A 22,292-nucleotide genomic window follows, 5' to 3' on the forward strand; every position below is an offset into this window, starting at 1 on the left:
AAAAATGTTCTTCTGGCCTCGTTTTGTTGCAGCAAGTCAAGCCTGATTGCCTTAGCACATTACATTATATTTCGATATACACAACTTACTATTCACAAACGCAGTGTGAACTACATTATATTCTTCTTCCCTGAATGAATTGCGTTGTATTAGTTCTCGATTGTAATCAGACTATTTTCTCTGTTTTGGTTTGTTTTTACATCCATCGGGGCCCGTTGCTATTTCTGCATGATTTCTTCATTTTTCGCCCTCAGTATTGTTTCTAATTTCAGAACTGAGTCCATCAATCCTATATTTTCTTTTCTCCTTTTCTCCTGTGAGACAAATTGTATTTCTTCTTTGAAGTTGTTTTAACTGCCATATGTGATAATTTAAGTCTAAATCATCTTATATGCAAATGATGAAATAAGGGAGCACCTTTGTATGATCATGGCTGGGAGGAAGTGGCAATGAGGCTCATGAGGACACCTGAACAAGACTATGGGTATAAATGACCTTGTAAGTTTGATGAAATTCATTCTTCCATGCTTTTTTCCACACTCAGTTGCGAATCTATGCAGCGTTTTATGCAATTATATGCCATTGTGACAGGCCAGCTGATTACCTGGGATCAGAACACCTTGAAGGACGGCCAGTCTAGTTCATATTGATTAGTGCTATGATTCCTTCCATACAAAGCTACCAAAACCTCCCTGACCCTGGGAGGAAAAAGTTATTGTATTAAACCCCCCAAAAAGAAACCATCATAGCAACACTCAAACATGGTGGTGGTAGTATCACGGTCTGGGGCTACTTCAGGACCTGGACAACTTCCTAAAATTGAAACCATGAAATCCTGAAGGGGAATGTCTGTCTTCAGTTCATGTTCAAGCAGGACAATGATCCAAAACACACACCAGCAAGTCCACATTTGAATGGCTAAAGAAAAGACAAAATCAAGATTTTGCAATGGCCTAATCAAAGTTTTCACAGCACTGTGTCTCCTGATTACTGTTTTAGTTGGTCTTAAATGTTCCTGTATCATCTTTCATCTTTGTGAAGTCAGCACAGCTGTGTGAACTAACAAAAAAAAAAGTGTTCCTACAAAGCTAAAACAATCTGAAAGTAGATAAATATATTCACATAATTTACCTAATTACTCTGTATCTTCATGAATTCTTATGAATATAGCTCTAGGACACAGGGTAGCTCATTGCAATATAGTCATCAACTAGTAAACTTACATGATGAATCAGGTTTTTAATCACCCAAAAAGAAAACTGACAAACACAGAGAGACAGAAAAAGAACAGATATTTTTAAAAAGTTGCTCAGCGTGTTTTCATAACTCTGGCTGAATGTGAGAGCTGGCTCATGAATATTGCATGGGATCTTATGACTCCATTAAGTGTGATATATTCAACTTTGAGTCAGTCAGCATGAAATGATGCAGTTTAATGCGGCTTTAAAAGAGTATTTATCATGTTCACATCAGGGAGTCTGTCTATAAGATAGAACTGTTAGTAGGTAGACAACCTTTTTACATCAGCCGGCTAAGGGCGTAACATTTCTACAAATGTAATAGGTGTTGAGTTCAAATGTCGTATGAGCCTCTTAACAAAACAGTGTTTGTGAGGCTTTGTGAGCTCACATTAAACACCTAATGAAGAGAAAGATATGAACATAAGCAGAGAGGATGATCATGTATTCATGTTAAAAAATGATAAAATATGGAATTATCCTTGTCTTAAGTCATTATTCTGTGGCTATGTAACACCAAAGTATGTATCTATGTATCATTTACACAGTACATTTAAAATGCACACCATGAGCCATTTTGAAACGGTTGATGTATTTAGCTCATCCGCAGAGCAGCTCACTGTTCTATCAGAGCAAAACAAAACAAAAACAACTGAACTGTACAAACCCGGTAATTAAAGTTAATTTCACGCATCTGCAGTTTGTGATCCACTAGACACGGAAGCATTAATCATAATTAGTTGAGATGCTCAGATGCCCTCCAGACCTATCAATCAGCAGGCCACCTCTGGCCCCGATGGCAAGCTGCAGAGCGTTGTCTGCACTGCTGAGTGGGTCATACGCTGTCAGCAGCAGCCGCTCATCGAGTCAGGAAGACAAAAAGGGCAGCAAGGATTGTCACCAACCTTTTTCACCCCGGCAAGCACCTGTTCGAAAAGCCTTCTTCTGGGAGACAGGAACCGTCCAGATCCACCAAGCCCACCTCCTCTCTCAGACATCTAACTGACAACCAGCCCTCAAAGGACTCACACAGTGTGGGCTCATACAGACCCACCTGTTAGCCTTGTTACTGTCATAAATTATTACCCTTTTTGTAAACAGCATAACACTACTCACTGTGCAACATATTCACTAAGCTGTATATAATGTATTCCCAAGAGAAATACCTGCATCCTTTAGAGGCTGTAAGCAGCAAGGGAACAATGAGATGGGCAGCACTCTATACTTATATACATAACTTTAATCTATTATTCATTTTTCTCATTTTTCATCCAAATATAATAAAATATAGACAGTATTCCAACAAAATATCTTCGTAACTTCGGAACTAAATTCAAAGTCTATAGGATCCATTAGAAAGTAATCACGTAGAAAAGATGCTCTTTTATTTGTTTTTTCATAGATCCTTCAGTTTTTTCTGTATTTAAACAATAAGACCAATAAGAGATCAGGACGTATACTTGGTAAATTCTCTTTCTTTCCTCACTGCAGAATTTTTAAGGAAAGCACACAGGAATACTCTACTGTGCTGCACACCAGGAACGCTACCTTGATCTCACTTCACCTGTGGACTTAAGCACATTTCACCATTGAGGAGTTGAGTTATTTCTCGACAGGGAGTACTGCTGGTGGATTTGCAGGCAGATGCCTGCTGAGGGCATCCCTGTGTTTTATTCTATACCGCAGATTGAGTTTCATGCTGTCATTAAAAAAAGCCATTGAGGTGGAAACTGAGTCCCTGTTGTGTGCCCTTTGTCACATACCTAAAAAAGCTGCATTGCAAAGTTTTGTCTTCATTTTTAATTCATATCTTACTCTCCTTGTTTTCATGTATCAATCTAAAAACAGTTGCACTTGTGCTGTGTGTCACCCTATGACATGAATTTGACCAAGTGATGCTCTAAATCTCAGCATATTGCAGTATGCTAAAATAATGGTTGTGCTGAGCATTTCTTACTACAATGATCATAGCGTATGTTTGTGTGCACGCCTCTATGCACCTGATCTGCTCTTTAACGGGTCTGCCAATCTGAACAAAACTTTGCATGAACATCGTCACACTATAGATAACTTCATGGTCACCAAAATTTACGGAATTTGGTTTGAGTCACCACTAAATACACAATGAAGAATATAAAAAGTGCTGCAGGCCCCATGATTTTAAAATTATAAGCTTATGTGTCTGCTTTGCACGTTCATATGCCTTTAGGCTGCCTTCAGCCTTATTTCAGTGTGTGAATGGCTGCTGAGTTTCATGATCAGTATACACTAAGTAACAAACTGGAGACGTATTCTTGATCTGTTTTCTTAATTCTTGTCTTTCTTAAAATTGTATTTGTTATTAAGAGAAATGATACAAAGTTTATTCATACTCTGCATCCTTACTGCTGCATAGCTGCATCCTTACTTGAACTGGGCTGTCAGTTTGGATGATTTCTCCTAATAGCCACTAATATTGTCTGAATGATTCAGGCAGAACTATAGCTGTAACTGTCATCCAGCTGTGGTTAAAGGTAAGGTAAATATGACAGCATGGACCTGCAAGAAAAAAAATCTCTCTTATGACTGCAGTAATAGAGGTCAGAGTTGCCATATGCTAATAGCTCCCACCAACTAATTCCTGACCTATGGCCTTCTCCAAGCAGGCTCTAAATTATGATCAGTCTAATCAGGTTTGGTAGGATCCAATTTACTGGTTGAGAGCTAACAGAAGTTTTAAGCTGCAATTACTTAACATCAGATACTGCAAAAAAAGTTGTTGTTTTTTTAAGTTTGGACTGTGTGATTTGGATTTAATGTATTTCATTAAATGATGTCCCTGATATGATATTGTTGGGCTCTGTTTTTGACCAGTGCCTACATACATGTTATTTTGTTTAGCTAGATTATGTTTCTAGTGATTAGTGTGGCCTTTAATGTTCAAACTGTAGAAACATGTGCAGCTCCACATCCAATGAAATGATGTAAGGGAGATAAATTATTCATTTTTTATTCATTAGAAATCTGTTTGCAGATTTAAATATGATGCATAGTTCAGAGTATTTTTTTAAGAAAACAAACACAAGAGCAAACTTGCCTCTCTTCTTCACACACTACTTTACTCTCTGTAGAGGAAATAATCCTGAAATTTTCAGCAGGGAAGTGAGCTGAACAGTGTATAAAAGACACGAGATGAGCAGCATACAAGTATCATTGGATTCAGGGAAAAGTGTCTCAGCCCAGTCATTACTTTTATAGGCTGTGAGAACAAAAGCGTTATCAGCAGCACTATAAGGGATGTTTATCTTCTGGGAATGTGCATGTATGTGAACTTAGGGTATACATTTTTTAATTCCCCTCTCGCCCCTGCGGGCAGTCTATCTTTCAAGCTCAGGTCCTCTGCCAGAGGCCTGGGAGCTTGAGGGTACTGTGCCATATCTTAGTGCCGTATCTCTGTTCCTAGGACTGCACTCTTCTGGACAGAGATCTCGGATGTTGTTACTGGGATCTGCTGGAACAACTCCTCTAGCATGGGAGTCACTGCACCTGGTGCTCCAATTACCACTGTTACCTTCATCCCCCACATCTTCTCGAGCTCTTCTCTGAGCCCTTGGTACTCCTCCAGCTTCTCATGTTCCTTCTTTCTTTTGCTGTCATTCGGAATCGCAGCATCCATCACTACAGCTGTCTTCTTCTGCTTGTCTACCACTACTATGTCCAGTTGGTTAGCCACCACAATTTTGTCCGTCTGTATCTGGAAGTCCTACAGGATCACCCTTAGTGGGCATCTCCCATTTTGACCTGGGGGCTTCCAGGCCATACTCAGCACAGATGTTTCTGTATACTATGCCGGCCACTTGGTTATGCCGTTCCATGTATACCCTGTCTGCTAGCATCTTGCACCCTGCTGTTATGTGCTGGATTTTCTCAGGGCCACTTCCTCTATCTGCCTGTGATACATACCATGCAGGGGCCTGTCCTTCCATGATGGTTCCTCCTATTTCTTGGGTTTCTGCTGCCTGAGGTATTCAGTGAGCACGCAGTTGGTTGGGGCCATCTTCCTGATGTATTCGTGGATGTTTGTTGTCTCATCCTGGACTCTGTTACTGACACTCACCAGCATACAGCATACAGCCTCATGACTTGGGGTGAAACTCTCCATACATGGTCAGGATCTTCCTCGTTTGACTCCTCAGGACTTGCCTGACCCTCTGCAGGTTCTTGGTGGTTGCAGCTTTCCTAGCAGCCTCTTCATGGTTCCGGTTTGCCTGTGGGATTTCCAGGTACTTGTAGCTGTCCTCTATGTCTGCAGTGTTGCCTTATGGTAGTTCAATCCCCTCAGTTCTAACTATCTTTCCACTCTTTGTTATCATCCAACTACACTTCTCCAGTCCGAACAATTTTGTCAATGTCATTGCTGTATATCCTGGTGGTGTGGATCAGTCGGTATCCATAGCCATTCTTGTTAATGATCTCACTGAGGGGGATCAGGGCTATGCAGACAGCAGCGGGGACAGAGCATCTCCTTGGTAGATCCCTCACTCGATGGCAACTTGTACTATTGGCTTGAAGTTGGCCTTCAGTGTTGTACGCAACATCCCTATTGAGTTCCTGATGAAAGCTCTTAGGGTCCTGTTGTTCTTGTACAGTTCTAGGCATTCCAGGATCCAGGTGTGGGGCATTGAGTCATAGGCCTTCTTGTAATCAGTCCAGGCAGTGCACAGGTTGGTCAGCCTAGTACTGCAGTCTCGGGAGCCTGCTTGGTCTACCAGTAGCTGGTGTTTTTCACCTCTGGTATTCTTGCCAATTCCTTTCTGTGCCCCGCTCATGTATTGAGCCATGTGACTTTTCATCTTAGCCACTATGATGCCTGACAGGAGCTTTCATGGAGAACAGCTGGTTTATTCTCCTGCCTTCCATCTCTCTGGTGTGTCTCTTCAACTGGCTGGCTAAGAGTCTTTGCTTGGCAGTTTCCACGGCCTCAGGTATGGACAGCTTGCTGTACTTCTTAGGCACCTTTTTCATTGCACCTTTCTGCAGCTCTGATAGTTGAATAACCTCCCTCCTTGCTATCTTGATCTTGGCCTCTAGTCTCCTTCTCTGTGGAGGGTACTGCTCCTTGTGGCTGTTCAGCTTGTAGCCAAGCATCTCACTGATGCTGCTGTAGTGTAGATCGGTAATGGTCGCCGTAGGTATTGTCCGTAGTGTTGCATTCACATCATCTAGTAGATCTTCTGAGAGTACTTCATGTAGTCTTGGTAACCGGCTATGGAGGATCCAGGTTTTAAGCTTTGATGTACACCGCAGGCTGTGGTGAGCATTCACTCAGCTTTAAGTCACTCTGGATTCTTGGCTAGCTTAGCGTTAGCATAAGCTAGCCAAGAACATACAGGTGCTTGCAAGGGAAGAAGCTATGTTATCATTATAATACAGTTGTTTCTAATCTGGACTTTTCTATCTGCCTGGCATGCAGATTAATGAAGAAATTTGTAATGTGATTATAGTAACAAGTTACTTTGTAACACATTACACCGAACACTGAAGAAGAAGATGTGTGTACTGTATGCAGCATGCAGTCTGCATTGTGCATATATTCACTCAGTACACCTTTAGCACCTCTGCATAGACTAATGGCTGGACTGTTTAAGCCCCTGGTTTAGTTTGTGGTGAATAAAATCTTAACCTGTGTTCCAACAACAAACCACTGTGACTGGTTTCTGTGCAAAACATTTTTGTTCTGAGGTTATAGATTTTTTTCTAAATTGCATTCTATTATAAACAATGTGCATAACACTCTCAAATAACTCCTATTTATTTTTAATGAGGGAGACGCAGCAATCATCATGAATCCTGGGAAGTTTCTTCAGAAGATCATAATTAAAAGTTTTTTTCACATTATACGTTTAAAGTAACTTTTGCTGATGCCAGTGTGTAGATTTAAAATCTATTAAAAAATCATTCTGTTTTGTGTTTTTGTTTTTCCACTGAAACACTTAACTGCCCCAAAGACAGTTCAGACACAGATGACCTGCAGATTTAACATGATCCTTTAATAGGTGGTAGTTGTTCATGGCTAATGAGTCCTAACACAAACATACACATACATCACTATATACATAAGAAATCAGTGATTTATTAGACACTAACCACAGCAGGAGTGCCAAAATAATTACTGTCATATCAGCATGATAAGACTGCAATATTTGTGGGATATGTGGGAAATCTAAATACATGTATTCTTTTTGTTTTGTCCTCAGCAAGAGAGGAGAAAGACGGGATTGTGGGCATGAAACTCTTCTGGAGGCTTGTGGTGAGCCACAACACACTTTTTCTTTCCTACTGAAGGCAAACCATGTTTAGTTTATTAAAATGCAACACACTTAGCTTTCACAGAGCACCGAATACAAATCATCAACGAGGGTTTTATTTTGTAGAGATGGATTAAAGTAATAAAATAAGGCATAAGCAGCTGCGAGAGTCAAATTCAAACAATGTGTCAAAGGGCCATAAAACATACAAAGAAATGTAGAAATTGATTTGTGCTTTCTTCTGTTGAAATCTAATTGTGTTTACTGGGTTATTCTTAAAATCACAAAAGATCAAACAAAGCCCATCCACAAAACAGGGTTCTGTTTTAATGAAAAAACAACATTTGTGTATAAATCTTAGGAATGTACCGTGTTTGATGGCATTTGCAAATGTACACAGAAAACAAAAGAAGGAGTTGTTGAACCTTGAGGGCACCCTGATGGGGCTGACAGCTCATCTCACGTCTTGTTCCACAGCACACAAATCTGTGCTTCAACTCCTGGCCTGAATCCAGCATTTGTTCTCTCCACCCAAAACTTTCACATTAAACTTTTGCACACCTTCAACTCCTCTATGTGACACTCCTGAGCAGCCTTTTCTTTTCTCAGATAACCTGTGCATTTACACAGCTTTCTCCCCAAGTCCCTGTTTCATCTTGAACCCAAGTCATTACCTCCAGCCCTAAACTGAACCACTCTGCAGGGACTCAACCTTTTAGATTTTATTTTTCTCTCTCTGTACCCACCAAACATTTTTGCTATTAACCCTTAACAACACAAGTCAAACAGAAACAAAATGTCATTGGAAACATTTTCTTTTTGTCCCCGAACTGGAAAATGAAGTGATTGTGTTCTCTCAGTGTTTTACAAAAGTGTATTCAACATCCATTTCACTGGCGAGATAAGATCCAAACCATCAATCTATACTCCCTTCTGGTCATCACATAACAGCTGAAATAACAAGCTGGTCACAAGAGGAGATAGATGCCACTGATGTCAAGACATGAAAACTCATCACAACGCATGGAGGTGTCCACCCGAAGTCCAGCAACAGAAAGAAGGAGGATTAGTGAGTGTCAGACCCACAATTCAGGATGAAATATAGAACATTAGTGAATACAAGACAATGGCCAAGATGAGCTGCTCTAAGAATGCCTCATTATGCTGCAGACAGAAGGTTATAAGGAACAGGAAGAGGAACTATCATGAACATCATCAAGAAATGCTGGCAGTACCTAGAGTAGTGAGCAGCCCTTTCGATAGTTTAAGAAGTAAAACTTCTTTGGGAGTGTTATGTTACGGCTGTGTGCAGACAGGAAGAGGACCCAAAGTGCAGACTCCGGAGACAAAAAGGTGAACTCAAAACAGCTTTAATGCTGAACTCAAAAAGGGTAACAAAACATACCTGGGAAAATCAAAATAAACTTAAACCAGAGAACTGACAGAACACACAGCTAGGTAAACGGTAGAACGCGACAGAGAGCACAGGAAAACACAGGGCTTAAATACGCAGAGGGAGTAATCAGGGAATGGGCAACAGGAGGGAAACACAGCTGGGGCAAATCAGGACTAACGAGACAAAGAAGCGTAAACTGAACACACTGAGAAAAGACAGAGACCTTCAAAGTAAAACAGGAAACACAACACAGACTGAACTTACAGACACAGACTGACTGGACACGGGGATATAGCAACTAAGGATACACAGAGACACGAACTAGACAAGGGGATACAGCTGACAGGGGAGACAGAGCAACTAGAGACGACAGAGACAAAAACCATAAGACAGAACTCAAAGAAACCAAAGACTAGAAATTATAAATAATATAACAAACTCAAAAACCCTGGGTCAACGACCCAGGCCTCCTAACAGTGAGGAGTTCAAGCAGGCACGTGGAAGGACTTTCAGCAAGCCTCAGAAAAGTTCTGGCGAGAAAACTAGTAATTTCCCATGACAAAAATGATTCTGAAACATGATATAATGTCCAGGAAGAATTTAAATGTCTTATTCCCATGATGCTGTTTTGTTTTTTTAGCATATAGCAACATCTTGACAACATTTTATTTATTTGGAAGAAAAAAAAACTCAAGTACCCACGCCGTGTTATTGCCTTTCTCTGTTTATAATAAAGCTTGTGAAAAACCTTATGACTGTTCCGTCTGTGTCTGCATTTGGGTCAACTCCCACGTACTGGCCTCCGAGCCTTCTTGACAAAAACATTGTTGGTAGTAAACATTTATCTAAAAAGATTATTAATGACACATTTTAATTTTAATTTTACCAAAATCTCTTTGTGATACAATAGTTGGAAAAATGACATATTGTCTGTCTCTGCTAGCAGAGATAAGGGCAATTGAAGGTGATTCAGAATTACCTGAACATAAGACATGACACCAGGTGGGCAGTGTGGTCTGATAACAGGTTCATGGTAAGGGCAAGCAAAGCCTTTTGGATTGCTGTGATGGACGGGTCTGTCAGACAGTGTGGAATTATAGAAAATCCAGAGCAAAGCCCAGAGAACAGACAGCATAGTGTTGGGCAGAGGAAGATAGTTTTTAAGATGTTGTGTATTGTGCAAGAGATGCATTGAGCTGTCATGAGGTTGCACCGGACATCAATGAGGAAATGATTAAAAAAGTATACTGTCTCTTCACTCCTCTCCATCTGCGTCCTCGCTTCTGTGTCCATCAAATTCCATTTTTGTTAAAAAAAAAAGAGTAAAGACTGTATGAATGACAGGAAAACATTTGGGACTTGTTTTGTGCTCTGTTTGTGTTCTTGATTATAACTAAACCACATTTTTGGTGTAAAAACTCTTTTCTATTGGTGCTGTGTCTCCAGAGCATGAACTGTGCAGCACATCCTATAACTGTTTGTACTTTTTTTTGTGGCACGATGGAACTGTGATTTGTTGCATTCTTGTTTCTAGGCTTGATTTGTTTGTGCCTGTTTATGTCATTAGCCAGAGTTACTTTGTTGTTACACAATATTGAATCTTACTGATAAATGAAACAGATTAAAATTGAGTGCTGGCTCAGCTGTAATGTATAAAAACATTAAATACCAGAATCCCCATTGACTTTGATATTTCAAATATGTCTATATTCATTAGAGTCAAGATTTGATACAGGATTTCTGATGAGATTAAACATTAAAACATTAAATATGTGTCTTAGAGAAAGAAATGAACTGAAAATGTTTCAGCATATAGCTATGCAATGTATTTCAAACCATCCACAACTTGGGCAATAGTTTAGGCAATAGTGACACATTTCTCACTCCAAATCCTGTTTTACCCCAATCTATGATTTCTTCCAAAAGTAGACAAGTAGTTTTTGTTGCAGAAGGCTAACAAATGTGAAAAAGTGAAACAAATGAGTAAAGACGAGACCATGACTTATGAAAGAAAAGAAACCAAATACAAAACACAAAGTTCCAGAAGGGAACATGAACCATCAGTACACCCCTTTAAATTCCTGACACAGACTTATTCATTCCACTAAAGAGGGCTGTTCTTCTTTTCTGCCAGTTATTCATCAAGGCACAAACACAACAGGAAACCTTGTGTGTATCTCTGAGATGCCAGGGGTGTCTGACAGAATGCTGGTATTTGAGGCCCTGAGATGAGTTTGTGTCATTTCAATCGGTGGACATTAAGAACGGGTACATAGCACATCTTTGGAACACATTTTCTGAACACACGAACATATCCCCCCCCCTCTCTCCCTCCCTCCCTATATATATATATATATATATGTGTGTATAAACACTCCATTCCTATTCATTAATTTCTGGCTCTACAGCACATTGTGTAACTAAGGCAAAAACTAAGCAGTAATATGAATGCTTCCCGTGCTGCTGACAATCAGTCCAATGGTTACTGGACTTCCTGACCAACCGCCCCCAACATGTCCGGCTGGATAACCGCTGCTCATCTACCATCACAATGAACACCGGTGTACCACAGGGCTGTGTGATGAGCCCTTTCCTCTACTCCCTCTTCACCCACGACTGCAGACCTGCTGATGGTTCCAACACCATCATTAAGTTTGCAGATGACACCACGGTGATTGGCCTCATCAGTGACAACGATGAGGCCGCCTACAGGGAGGAGGTGGATCGTCTGGCTGAGTGGTGCGACACAAACAACCTGCTGCTTAACACCGAGAAGACTAAGGAGCTCATCGTGGACTACAGGAGGAATGCTGACCCACATCCACCCATCCACATTAAGGGGACGGCTGTGGAGCGTGTGAGCAGCTTCAAGTTCCTGGGAGTCCACATCTCCGAGGATCTCACCTGGACGACCAACTGCTCCAAGCTGGTCAAGAAGGCTCACCAGCGCCTCTTCTTCTTGAGGACTCTGAGGAAGAACCACCTGTCCTCAGACATCCTGGTGAACTTCTATCGCTGCACCATCGAGAGCATCCTGACCAACTGTATAACAGTCTGGTACGGGAACTGCTCTGCCTCGGACCGAAGAAGGCGTTGCAGAGGGTCGTGAAAACTGCCCAGCGCATCGCCGGAGCACCACTTCCTGCCATAAAGGACATCTACAGGAAGCGGTGTCTGAAAAGGGCTGGGAAAATCATCAGAGACCCCAGTCACCCATCACATAGACTCTTCACCCTCCTGCCCTCTGGGAGGCGCTACAGGAGCCTCCGGACTAAGACCACCAGGTACCGGAACAGCTTCTTCCCCACAGCTGTCAGACTCCTGAACTCTGCCTCCTGACATCTGACCCACGTTAAACTCATGGACTGAACATACACACACCCACAACCACTAGCACTTTACCACTACTGTATAGTTCTGTGTAGATAATCATTCTGTACACACGATAATTTTTAATCCCACAACTGTTTATAACTTACATAGTTCACATTCTGTATAACTGTATATCTCAGATTTCTGTATAGTTTTTATTTCATATTTATATCCTGTTCATAGCCTGTACATAGCTTGTACTCACTACAGCCTGTACATACTTATAGTTATAGAATATTCATAACATACTTCACACTGTGTACATTATAACATACCATAATAGACCCATTTCTGTAATATACTTACACATCTCTATTATTGCTAATTTATATTGTAATATATCTATATCACAACTAAAGCACTTTCTGGATGGATGCAAACTGCATTTCGTTGCCCTGTACCTGTGCATGTGCAATGACAATAAAGTTGAATTCTATTCTATTCTATTCTATTTTGAACTGATAGTTCATCAATCAATCAATCATTTCATGTCTTGATGCATTCTCAATCATCCAGGAAAAGTAAATCTCCAAAAGTTGATTCTGTTCATCTGGACGTAGCGTTTTGTGGGAGAAACGTTTCGTCACTCATCCAAGTGACTTCTTCAGTCTCTTGTCAAAGCTGGAAAGGCACCTAAAGAAAGCTCCAGCCGATCCAGGAGAGAAGGACAACCACTGCCCAAGCGAAAACCTGTAGTGATCCCATATGTGTCAGGAGTATCGGAGCAGTTGAGACGCATTTTTTCTAAACACCACGTCTCTGTGGCTTTTAAACCCCAAAACACGCTGCGCAAAAAAAAAAAAATTGGTCCACCCCAAGGATCGGATCCCCCGACACAAACAGAGTAACATAGTGTACGCTGTTAAGTGCCAGGAGGATTGCCAGGATTTATACATCGGGGAAACCAAACAACCTCTGGCGAAGCGGATGGCACAACACAGAAGAGCTACCTCGTCAGGCCAGGACTCTGCAGTCTATTTACACCTACAGGCCAGTGGACACTCTTTCAAGGATGAGGATGTACACATCCTGGACAGGGAGGAACGCTGGTTTGAGTTGCGAGTCAAGGAGGCCATTTACGTGAAAAGGAAAGACCATCTCTGAATCGAGGAGGGGCCTAAGGGTACATCTTTCACCATCATACAATGCTGTGATTGCAGCCATTCCCCAACTCTCTGTGAATGGTACTCATGGCCATTGATCAGTGTTCTTTGATCAGTGGGTTTTGGTCAGTAGTTATTGATCAATGGTCATGAGAATTTGCATAATTATGATTAAGGAACTGACCTCACAGCCCATTGTTCCTTCAGCGGGCTGGTTTCAGTCATTATGCAAATATACTGTTTATAAGATTTGGGGAAACCTGCAGTCAGCTGAGACTGAAGAAGTCACTTGGATGAGTGACGAAACGTTTCTCCCACAAAACGCTACGTCCAGATGAACAGAATCAACTTTTGGAGACAATCAGTTCATGGATTTCGGGACCAACAAAAACGCCTTCCTCAATTTTGGGTTCACTTTTCTCGAGCCCAAGTGTATTTCTTAAATGCTGAAACGCATCGCTGTTTCTCTCCAGCCATCCTAGTTGTCCAGTGCTTGGAAAATAACTTGTAAATAAAGACACATGCCAGATGAAAATGTTTTTTTTTTTTTTACATTTGAAGTCACCAAGTGAGATTTATTAAAGTACAGGTGAAAGATCGTCAGAAGCAAAATGCTTGTTGACCAGTGTAATCGCACATATAACTGTGTACCAGTAACATTTCTGATGTAGAGAAGCAACCAATTACTGAAAAAAACAATCTTTTCTCCTTTACAACAGCCAGTATATTTTATAAGAAATGAAATGCTACACGTATAAGAAAACAACTTTATGATTGTATATCCCCAAACAGCTCACTTTCAGTGCAAAATGTCTGGAAAGAGCCTTTCTGCAAATTTATCTTTTTTTCCTCCTGGGATTTTGCCCTACCTGTGACATCAGCTGACATCACCAGATGTTTTTGGTAAACAGTACAACATTATGCATCTCTGGTGTAGTATCAAAGCTTGTAACCAGTTGCATCAGCTGATAACTTTTGTTAATCTGTTCATTTTTAAGCTGTTAAAACTCATTTTAATATCATACTCTTAATAACTATTGAAGCTAAGCATAGTCTAAAGTCAACATTTTATAGAATTGAGGAGATTGAGATGTGTTCACTGTCTGTTTCTTGTGTGGGCTTTGCAGTGACAGGGTTTGGGCTCCCTGAAGATGAGCACAACACAAAAAACCTGCCATTCCACTCTCCAAACCTGCTTGTGCATGAACTCCTGCTGATACAGGGAAACCTTTCCAAAAATAACTAATGAGTCATGCACACACTAATTTATGGTCATTACTGTGGTCACTATTTTACCTGATATACATTATTATTATTATTATTATTATTATTATTATTAATATTTCTCCCTTTTATCCTCCTTTTTCCTTTTTTTTAACCATTGCAGCCACATTAGACAGACAAACAAATCAGGTAAGCCCTCAAGGGAATCCGTCTTTTACCTTGACTGCTGCTCACCTGTCTTATCATCTCTTGTACATTTCCTTGTGCAGCCCGTAAGGGAGAAAGGGTCACAGGTGGTGTTCTGCCTCACAGCACTTACTTTAACTTCATTATGCAGATTTTCCCCCATTTTGTTATTCACACAGCTTTGCAGAGTCTGGAGATGAATCATTAATGGCCGGCCGTGATATCACAGCAATCAGTAATCAGTACGTCAATACATCTCTTGAGATTAATTTCAGAACCAATTTCAGAACCATTTATCGTTCACATAATCACTGAAGACTGAAAAAGGTTCAAATTTATTTTTGTCCAAAGAAAAAAAAAACCCTGTCTCTGCGTTTGACACTGACTTATCAAAGATTGAAAATGGTAATTATTAAAAAGAACTAATGCAAGCCTCACATTAGTGCTCTCAGTAAGAGGCATGAATTCATGGTTTGCCATCAGCTTTCTGTACAGGAGAATGGTTACTTTAAAAACTGTGTGGGGACGAGCCCGAACAATAGCAACCAGCAAACTGCAGGCTGATGATATTATTATCACCATAGTTGGCGGTTGACCCCGAGCTTCAGGGATGTGCACATAATTTTGAGGGGCACTTCCTCACCCAACATCATTTATCTGAATTACCAATGTTCATTTAACAAGCCACAAATTGATTTTACATTTGCAAATTGTTCTGTATATTTAAGATGGATACTTTTAAAAAGCACGCAGATTCATCCTGCTGGTATTATCACCCTGAAATGTACAACCCCAAATCAGAAAAAGTTGGGATTAAGATCAAACTGAAAACAGTGCTTTGTTAAATTATTTTTGACCTGTATTTTATTGAAAACAATACAGCACAACATTATTTAATGTATTGCTCATGAATTTTATTGTTGTTGTTTTTTTTTTCAAAATAAACTTGTATTCCAATTTTGGTTCTTGCAACACATTTCAAAAAAAGTTGGAACAGTAAAGCATTTACCACTTTGTAATGTTGCCATTCCTTTTCACAACACTTAAAAGACATTTAGGGACTGAAGACACCAAGTGATGAAGTGTTTCAGGTGTAACTTTGTCCCATTATTCCTGCAAACAAGTCTTAAGGTGGGCAACAGTACGGGGTCTTCGTTGTCACATTTTGCACTTCAAAATGCGACACACATTCTCTATTGGAGAGAGGTCGGGACTGCAGGCAGGCCAGTCAAGTACCCGTACCCTCTACCTCCGCAGCTAGGACTTTTGCATTGTCTTATTGGAATATGAATAGGCTTCCCTGGAAAAGAGGTCTTCTTGAAGGCAGCATGTTTTGTACTTTTCAGCATTAATGGTGTCATCATAGAAGTGCAAGTTACCTATGCCAAGGGTACTGACACAACCCTATACCATGACAGACCCTGGCTTTTGGACTTGCTGGTAACAGTCTGGATGATCCTTTTGTCTTTGGTTCAGAGCACAAAGCGTCCCAAAAGCATCCCAAAAAACACCTGAAATACCGATTCATCTGACCACAGTACACGTTTCCACTGTGTGATGGTCCATCCCAGATGCCTCTGAGCCCAGAGAAGTCGACGGCGCTTCTGGACACTGTTAACATAGGGCTTCCTTTTGGCACAGTACAGTTTTAAATGGCATTTGTGGATGTAACTACATATTTTGGTACTTGACAAAGGTTTTCCAAAGTAGCCATGAGCTTTGCTTGGATTTCTTTGTATTTTTGTCAACATTTCCCCTGGAACCTATCTGCAAGTTTGTACTTTGGATGACTGAGAAGTTTGATTTTTTTTTTTTTTTTGTGTATATTTTGGCTTTAAAATCATTCTGTCTGTGGTAAGAATAGGTCATGTTCTGCAAGGACCCATTTTGCCTGCACATGTTTTGGTGAGGGAAGGTCAAGAGGACAAAATAGAACATTCAGTACTCCTAACATGAAAAAAAAGCAGCGAGTTTGCTGATACGATCAGGTTTTAACCTAAGTGATGATGGTCCATTAGATTTCAAGTCAGAACACCTGCTTTTAGATAGTGGCTGTCTGACAGTTGCAGCAGCCCCAGCGGTCTAAAGGACAGACCACTGGCCTCCCAAGCTAGTGATAACAGGTTTTTGTCTCACTTAGGCTCCAGAGTAAACAAAGAGTAAGCAATAAAAGCTCTAAACCTATCCTTCAAGTTGATGTGTGACTGTATACCAACTGCCTAACTACAATTGTGGACATAGTAAGTAGATAAGTAAAGTAAAATTTATTTATATAGCACTTTTTAAGACAAGAATCTATTACAAAGTGCTTTACGGGGAATTTAAAATACATCAGACAAAAACAACATAATACACAACAACATTATCCAAATGCCTGTCTAAATAGAGAGTTTTTGGCTCTTTTTTACAAGAAGCCACAGAGTCAATGGTGCGTAGAGGTAGTAAGCCCGTTTTTAACGGGTCCTTGGAATAGCCAGAAGAGCACTAACAGTGGATCTAAGGATCCAGTTTGGAGAATAAGGGCGAAGAAGCTTGATGATATAAGTGGCGGCCTCTTCTCATAAGGCCATAAAGGTAAGAGTGAAGATTTTAATCTGATATCTGCACCTAACTGGACATAGTGCAAAGATTAACAATGGAGTGATATGTGAGAATTGCATGTAGCAGTAGGGCTTTTGTTTCATCCCGTGATCACTGTGAAACTTGAGAAACTCATTTTGCAGTAAAAATGCTTTTACATTATGCTACTCATCTGGGAAGAAGTGGCAGCAGAATGCATCATGAGATGGCAACGAGCTAGCAGAGGTAGTGTGATGCTCTGGGCAGTTGTCTGCTGGGAAATCTTGTGATTTATGTGAATGTTATAGGTACCGCCTAACTAAATAAGGTTTTTATGCTAAGTATAACCCTACAACCCTTCATGGCAGAGGCATTACGTGCTGGCAGTGGCCCTTTTTAACAGGATAATGAGCTCTGCCACACAGACAAAAAATATTTCTGGAATGATCTGAGAAACAGGACAAAGAATTCACAGCATTGCCTCTTAAATTCCCCAGGTCTCAACCTGACCAAGCACTTGCTGGAAAAAGCAAGTCTAATCAATGGAAGCCCCACCACAACCAACCCCAGAGACAGAGTGTACACAGGGCTGTGGCACTGAAACTGTTTTGTTCTCTGTCACTGGGTAAAAAACACATCTTGAATGTATGTTTATACGAAGCCCACAGGACCAGTGTTGGACTGTGTAGCGGTTCTGGTGTGGTTGAAGAGTGCAAACCTAATGAAGCGTCCAGTTTTACTTAATGCACCCATGGTTTGTGCACTACAAAGGGTTACTGACCCTCTGTGTTCCATGCCTTCTTCAGAAGTGAGTGCTCTCGTGTTGTAAGGATGACCATTCCATGCTAGCCCAGAGCATCCATCAATGTTTATACTGTAGAAAAAATTACTTAAGTGAGAATGTGTGGAAGCAAGTCGGCAAACCAAGCACTCTGTGAGCAATATGTACCCATAGATTAAACTTCCAGACTTTCTCCCCATTGGATGTAAACAACAAAGAGGTAATCTGTCAGCAAGGGTGCTGGTAAATAAGCTGACACAGCTTTCTTGGGGGGAAAGAGGGGATCTCAACTTGCCCCTACATTTCTGTCACTGACTGTTTTTACAACATAATGCACCAGTGATAATGGCTGCCAGGGCTTAAAGAAGAAAAGTGATGCTTTCTTGCACAGGAATCTGGTAAACATTAGTCATTATACTATAATTTTCCAGCAAAATTAAAGTGGTGGAAGGTTCAGAAGATCAAACAATGATATTTAATGTTAAATGAATGTTGTCTTTTAAACCAGTATGGAGATGTGAGGACATATAGCCTCTCAGTCTGTGCTCCCAACCTTGAAAAATGTTTAGTAGGCTGTTTGAACCAACCTGAAATCAAAAAAAGGAAGTTCAAAGAATAAACTAGAGATGGAACTAATAAAGGAAGAAAAAGCAGTCTGTGGGCCGAGTAGGTGAAAAATTCATTCAAAAGGTGCCATTCAGTATTTGATTTATATAATACATGCAGTCTGCACAAAGTCAATATTTGGCCCACTTGGTAGAGGACCAGAGAAAATGACAGATTTTCCTATTTTAATGCCAATTGCACAATCCTGAAGGCAGAACTGAGGTTCCTCATTTGGCTCACCTGGGCCGGGCCCTGAGCTGCCCAGGGTTCTCACTTCAATTCTGGCTGTAACCGTTGTTGGTTTGTTGCATTTTGCTAGTTTACATTTAAGTTGTGTATTATTTGAAGCAAATGCACTTGTATGGGCTTCCTCTTTGCATACCTTGAAGTTAACTTATATGGGTCAACGACTGCTATCGTCATAACAGCCAAAATTTAAAGAAAAATTAAGAAACAGTTTCCGCCAAAATCAGCTGCTGACTGCTCTGCCAGCAATTTAATCTATGCCATATGTTCAGTAGAATATCTGGAGCGCTGCACAAAGACTATGCAACCATTAGTATTTAAATGGTTTTGCATAATTAGGAGAGATTGTAATTTCATTGTGTCTATTTTCATGGTCTTTCTTACAGTGAGTGGGCTGGTAGGAAGGAGTGGGAGGCATTTCTTAACAGCAAAGGCCTCAGTTTGTTAATGCTTTAGATCTGGCAAAATTACTGTCACATCAGTCAGGAGCCTTCACATTAAGCCAATTAAAATGGTTTTGAAAAACCATCAGTAACACTTGCACCACTAGCGTTATGAACTGTGCTGATTTTTTTGCGTAGCTGAATATCAGTACGTATCTTCACAGAACAGTGTAGGTGGTAGGCAAGAAATTATAGATGAGAGAAGAAGAAAAATGAGGGGGCAGAAGAGAATTAAAGCATCCCAGTATGGGGTATAACGGGCCTAGTCCAAAAAAACCAAAAAAACCAAAACACCTTTCAGAGGAGTAGAAGTGAAGGAGCGAAAAAGTGAGAACTTTAGCACAAATAGTACATGTCTGTCTTTAGAGAAAACACTGTTTCTGGGACTACTTTTGGCAGCCCCCTCTCTGTGCACAATTAGTTTGCTAAATGCATTTTTCAGGTGTTCTTGGTACCTTTATGATTCCTGTTTAGCTGGGTTTCCCTATAGCTATTCATTTCCAAAACCACAAAGTCAAAATGCATGATTCAGTATTTGAAATAATGCTTATTTATCTCCAGCTACAGGCCCACAGTTCATCCTGTGTCTGAAACAAACTGTTTTATCTCCTTCGTCCTCCATTCAAGCCAGCTTTCTTATGATTGGCTGCCACTCGCAAACAGAGTGTTTAAACGGGAAGTGGGTGGGGCCGTGTGCCTGAGATCACCATAATAAGATTTCCACTATCATTACACCAATCAAGAGTAGAAAAAGATGCTGTCTGAAGCACGAGCTTTAGTCTAACAGGCTTTGCTCGCCAATTTACTGCCTTCATTTAATGTGGATTTAACAGACGGCAGGAAAGAGAATATTCTACTTGAATAGTCCAGTTTAATGTGTGGAACTAACAGCACCACTTAGATGAGCAAGTTGCCATTGCAGATTGTGCTCATTAAAATGGAATGCAGTCATCTAATATGCATTTTAACATATTTAATATATTTTAATGCATTTATAAATAGATATATTTGCATTAAAAACAAAACAGGTTCACATTTTCTGAACTGGCAGAGAACTACTTCGGGGACCACAAAGTGTCGCTTTGATTCTTGCGCTTGATTGACTTCAAAAATAAAAAATCAGGTGTTTTTTGTTTTGTTTTTTTAAACAACATGCTGAGTGATTGCAGCCACAGTTGACAGTATGGAGCCTGAAGCCTCTGTGCATTTGGCACATTAAGATTTGTAATTTTGTGTATCTGTGAATCCTCCCTTAGATATGCTGCAATAGAGACCATGCTGGATCCAAGCCTAATGCAAGTATACTTTATAACTTGCTTGATGGACACACAACTAGATGATTAAAGTGCCATGGTCTGACTGCACTGTTCTACCTGACTGCACTGACACATGTCAGCGTATCCAATTATGGTTTTGTAAAGGAATATAAACCTGGAGCCTTTTTTATTGTCTCCTACCCTTCCCAGACCATAGAAGGTAGGAGAGTGTGTTGGTGAGCACATCACACTCCAATGAGAATAAGTGAGGATGACAGTTAAATAGGAAATTAGATAAAAACATCATTCCTTCTTGCTTCACTATGTTTGCAGCTTTCCACACAGATTCTCTGGATTATAGTCAAATGCACTCATGTGTGATGTTTTTGTTGAGATGTTATGAGGTGTACCAGACGCTTTGACAAATGGAAAAAAACTACCAACTGCCCTGCCCAAGCCTCAGTTTTGCTTCCAAATGTGTGATTGGGAAGATGTTGCGAGTAAGTAAAACTGCTGGTTTTATACAGAATAAACACTGTCAGCGTGTGTGTGTTTTTATCTTAACCACAATCAGTACTATGATGGATGATGATGGTCTTCAAATGCATCACTCAGACAGGTGATAGTGTTTTTGCACCTTCAACAGTGAAGAACGATGAACTTTCGCATTTCAAAAAGTAGGTCCTTCATCGCTTATTAGATGACAGATGGAAGTGAAATGCAAAAGGAGAGCTCATTGACCAAAGTTAAGTCAGACTTTAAAGTATATATTTTACTGCTGTTTTAGATATTTTTTTATATACTAGAGCTTCATAAATATTAATATTTACTTTTCAAAAATGTAACTTATTAATTAAATTTTTTCAGCTTCTAATTTTCATTACTCAGGAAAGGAAGATGTGAGGCTGGCAGCTGACCTTAGATTCACCTGTACTTGTCTTCACTTCACTACTTTTCATTATACATTATACATAGTGCTACAATGCACTGTTTCGCATAAAAGATGGAAAGCAGGAAAGAAGTAGCAGCGTTGAGTGCTTCAAGATACGTTTGACAAATTTATCTTGATCCCCATCATGGCACTTATTGCTATGCACAGTTACTGAGTGAAAGAGTGTTCACGAATCTCTGTGAACATGCAGTCGGCACTCTTAAGGCACCTTTAAGTGTTTGTTATATTAATAAATTAAATTTATATATATAGAGAGAGCTTCTTGATTAAATTTTACAATTAACCATCCCAAATTCCTAATCTTATTTAGGAAAGAACATGGCAGTTCACATTCAGTCCAAAATTCCTTTCTTTCAAGCAGGTTATTTAACCATGTTACACTGACTGTTTCTTCTTCACTCACCTCTTTTCACTCTCAATGTGTTTTTACATCACTCTGCATTTAATCATTAGTTATCATTAATCTCTGACTTTCTTCCTCATGTCACAATCTGCAATGGCAGGTCATGTGGAGTGAATGAGGTGTGGACCCATAAGCAGACGATAAGACGCAGAACTGGACTTAACAAAAGGTGAACCTTTATTGCGGCGGATACACAAACGTAAACCAAATGAGGGAAACAACTAGAGGAGAGACTAATAT

The sequence above is a fragment of the Oreochromis aureus genome, linkage group 17 (assembly GCF_013358895.1).
Source record: "Oreochromis aureus strain Israel breed Guangdong linkage group 17, ZZ_aureus, whole genome shotgun sequence".
NCBI classification, from domain to species: domain Eukaryota; kingdom Metazoa; phylum Chordata; class Actinopteri; order Cichliformes; family Cichlidae; genus Oreochromis; species Oreochromis aureus.